The following is a 4,642-nucleotide window of genomic DNA, read 5'->3' on the forward strand; positions in this document are numbered from 1 at the left end:
GAGACGCCAGACCATGCACCTCAGGGTCAGCACGAGAAGCAGGAACTGGATATACCGGGCCATGGGTAAGCACTGGAGTTCTGGAGCGCACCTTTTGCACAACCCGTCCTGGCTGGATGGAAATAGCAGCCCTGCACAAGCGGAGTGCTGGTACAGGGCGAACTGGGCTGTGCAGAGGCCTGATGGTTGCCGTGCGCAGAGCAGGCATAGGGTAGCCTGGGCCTAGGAGGCGCACTGGTAGCCAGATGAGTTGTGCAGGCATCCTCCTTCTAGGCTGGATGCCTACTCTAGCACGGCACAAACTACCCGTGTGCCCCCCCAAAAAAATTATTGGGGGTGCCTCTCGCGCTTCCCCTTCGGCGCGTACAAAGCCTCATACCAGCGCCGCTCTGCCTTGGCTGCCTCTATCTCCTCCGGTGGGCGACGATATTCCCCAGCCTGGTGCCAAGGTCCAGCCCCGTCTAGAATCTCCTCCCATGTCCAATTCCCCTGATAGTCCATATAATTTTTCCGTTGCTCCTTACCCCACTGCTTGGTCCTTGGTTGGTGGGAGATTCTGTCACGAGTGTCGTAGGGTTGAGACCAAGACGCAGCGGGAAAATGTACACTCATCTTCTTTTATTAAAGTGAAGAAGGAAAAACACCAAAAAATGTATACAAAACACAAAACGAACTTGACAGTCTTATCAGGCACACATAGCTAAACAAGAACAATCTCCCACAAAATACTAACACAAACACATACCTATTTATAGGACCCTCAATCAGAGGCAACTAGAAAACACCTGCCTCCAATTGAGAGTCCAACCCCCAAATAACTAAACATAGAGATACAAAATAACTAGACTAAACATAGAAATACATTAACATAGAACAGTGCCCAAAACCCGGAATAATAAATCAAACACCCAACTACTAACACAACCAGCCCGAACCACATAAAACAAATACCCCCTGCCACATCCTGACCAAACTACAATAACAAATAACCCCTTTTACTGGTCAGGATGTGACAAATGTAGATCACAATGGTGGGGGAGTACCAAGATCAGGCCAAGATTGTTTTATTATATATTCTTTTGCTTTCAGATAAACCAGTATACATACAAGAAGTATACAAACAGACAATGATAACATATGCTAGGGGGTACAACAAATTACACATTATACAAAGACCTTAAAAGATGCACACATATTGATTGTTTTAACAGCTTTTTTATTAGAACAATGTAGAATGGTCTTAATGTACTGCTCGAATTCCTTATAGAAAACACGGAAGGGTGTTTTTTTATTAGTGAATCTACATTTATGAATATGACATTTTGCCATTAGCACAATTAGATTTATGAGATTTTTTTTTCTTCATGATCCTTATTATAGTTATAGAAACCGAGCAGCATATTCTCACATAAAAACAAAGTCATCAAGAATATTAACAGTTATAAAACTATGAATAACTTTCCATATTTTTTTTACATGTAGACAATGCCAAAATAAATGCAAAACTGTTTCTGGATGCTCAACACAAAAAGTACAGTTCATGTTAATGTCTTTTTTGAGTTTCTTCAGGTAATGATTCACAGGGTAATACTTATGGATCATTCTGAAAGAGACCTCTTTGACCTTGTTAACAAGCAGGTATTTCTGTGGTAATAACCAGACTTTTTTCCAACAGATATTATTGACAAATGTATTCCAGTAAATTGTGACAAGGAATGGATACAATATCCCTTTGAAATAAAGCACATATAGATCTGTTGTTCCGAGGGAGTAAGCAGAAACAAATGTTTCCTATTGGAGAGTAAACTGGATTAAGCGAGGGTAGGTCAAGAAGGTGAGGTCTGGTTACACCTCTAAACAACATGAGAATTCCAGATGGAATAGCATCAAAGACTATGGCGAACTCTAGGTGTAACAGGGATATTGTAATGAGATAAAAATTGAGTAACAATCCTTCTGCATTAAAAAGTTGACTCACCAGCAGGATATGATTATTAAACCAGTTCTAAAAAAAAATGAAGACTTGTTTCTATACAAAATATCCTTATTGTTCAAATGGAATACCTATGCGGGAAAAAATTTGTTAATATACACTGCTCAAAAAAATAAAGGGAACACTTAAACAACACAATGTAACTCCAAGTCAATCACACTTCTGTGAAATCAAACTGTCCACTTAGGAAGCAACACTGATTGACAATAAATTTCACATGCTGTTGTGCAAATGGAATAAACAACAGGTGGAAATTATAGGCAATTAGCAAGACACCCCCAATAAAGGAGTGGTTCTACAGGTGGGGACCACAGACCACTTCTCAGTTCCTATGCTTCCTGGCTGATGTTTTGGTCACTTTTGAATGCTGGCGGTGCTTTCACTCTAGTGGTAGCATGAGACGGAGTCTACAACCCACACAAGTGGCTCCGGTAGTGCAGCTCATCCAGGATGGCACATCAATGCGAGCTGTGGCAAGAAGGTTTGCTGTGTCTGTCAGCATAGTGTCCAGAGCATGGAGGCGCTACCAGGAGACAGGCCAGTACATCAGGAGACGTGGAGGAGGCCGTAGGAGGGCAACAACCCAGCAGCAGGACCGCTACCTCCGCCTTTGTGCAGGAGAAGCACTGCCAGAGCCCTGCAAAATGACCTCCAGCAGGCCACAAATGTGCATGTGTCTGCTCAAACGGTCAGAAACAGACTCCATGAGGGTGGTATGAGGGCCCGACGTCCACAGGTGGGGGTTGTGCTTACAGCCCAACACCGTGCAGGACGTTTGGCATTCGCCAGAGAACACCAAGATTGGCAAATTCGCCACTGGCGCCCTGTGCTCTTCACAGATGAAAGCAGGTTCACACTGAGCACATGTGACAGACGTGACAGTCTGGAGACGCCGTGGAGAACGTTCTGCTGCCTGCAACATCCTCCAGCATGACCGGTTTGGCGGTGGGTCAGTCATGGTGTGGGGTGGCATTTCTTTGGGGGGCCGCACAGCGCCCCATGTGCTCGCCAGAGGTAGCCTGACTGCCATTAGGTACCGAGATGAGATCCTCAGACCTCTTGTGAGACCATATGCTGGTGCGGTTGGCCCTGGGTTCCTCCTAATGCAAGACAATGCTAGACCTCGTGTGGCTGGGGTGTCAGCAGTTCCTGCAAGAGGAAGGCATTGATGCTATGGACTGGCCCGCCCGTTCCCCAGACCTGAATCCAATTGAGCACATCTGGGACATCATGTCTCGCTGCATCCACCAACGCCACGTTGCACCACAGACTGTCCAGGAGTTGGCAGATGCTTTAGTCCAGGTCTGGGAGGAGATCCCTCAGGAGACCATCCGCCACCTCATCAGGAGCATGCCCAGGCGTTGTAGGGAGGTCACACAGGCACGTGGAGGCCACACACACTACTGAGCCTCATTTTGACTTGTTTTAAGGACATTACATCAAAGTTGGATCAGCCTGTAGTGTGGTTTTCCACTTTAATTTTGAGTGTGACTCCAAATCCAGACCTCCATGGGTTGATAAATTGGATTTCCATTGATTATTTTTGTGTGATTTTGTTGGCAGCACATTCAACTATGTAAAGAAAAAAGTATTTAATAAGATTATTTCTTTCATTCAGATCTAGGATGTGTTGTTTAAGTGTTCCCTTTATTTTTTTGAGCAGTATATTAACGACCACGCTAAGAATACTTGTCTATGAAAAGCAGATAATTTTGTAGGAATCTTATCAATGTTATAGTTACAAAGTAACTTCAAATTGAGGCCACCAAAATGGGAAAAGTTATAATGAGGGATGAAATTCCAAATTGAAATTGGATTCTTTAAGAAATGTTTAGCACAATTTATCAAAGTAGGAAAATCATCATATTCTTATGTGTTCATAACGACAGATTTCCTAATATAATGTGTATGATTTTTACAGCTGAAGGTGAAAAGCATATGGTCAACAGCTTTAACTATTTAAAGCTGTTGTAGATGTAGGGACTGGGCTGCATAAGTAAGTCTGGAGATACCTTCAGTTTTAGAAAGCAATACTCGTCCTTTCAAGGATAAATCCCTCTGCAACCAATGGTTCAATTTATTTTTGTTTTTTTCAATAATAGGTATGAAATTTAATAAGCATCTTTCCTGTTGATCCTTATATATAGTAATCCCAAGGTATGTTACTTTTTCCTTGACTGGAATATTGCATATAGAGGGTATCACTTTAAGATCAGGCCAAGATGGAGGCACAGTGGCTTCAACACAGCGCCCCCTATCAGTAATCTAGTGTACATGGTCTGCCAGGGTTATCACTAGTTACCACAGCCACAACGTCAAATTGTCAATATCGTAAAAATTCACGAAAACAAAAATGTGCCTTTTGGTCTTCATTTAAGGTTAGGCATAAGGTTAGCAGTGTGGCTAAGGTTATGGCTAGGTTTATATTCACTTTTTAAGAAGATTGTAGAATATGTGGGCTTTAAGACTTTGTGGCTGTGGTAACTAGTGAAGACCGTCTGCCAGAGAGACTAGTAGCACGGTTTTGAAAATGCTCGTAGATTCTTCAATACCCGTCAACCAAACTCGTGGGAAAACCCCGGGGGGTGGGACTTAATGACTAACCTGAAGCCCAGCCAATTGGCACTTGTTATGGATGCAGATTGGCCA

Source organism: Salmo salar, chromosome ssa11 (assembly GCF_905237065.1).
Source record: "Salmo salar chromosome ssa11, Ssal_v3.1, whole genome shotgun sequence".
NCBI classification, from domain to species: Eukaryota; Metazoa; Chordata; class Actinopteri; order Salmoniformes; family Salmonidae; genus Salmo; species Salmo salar.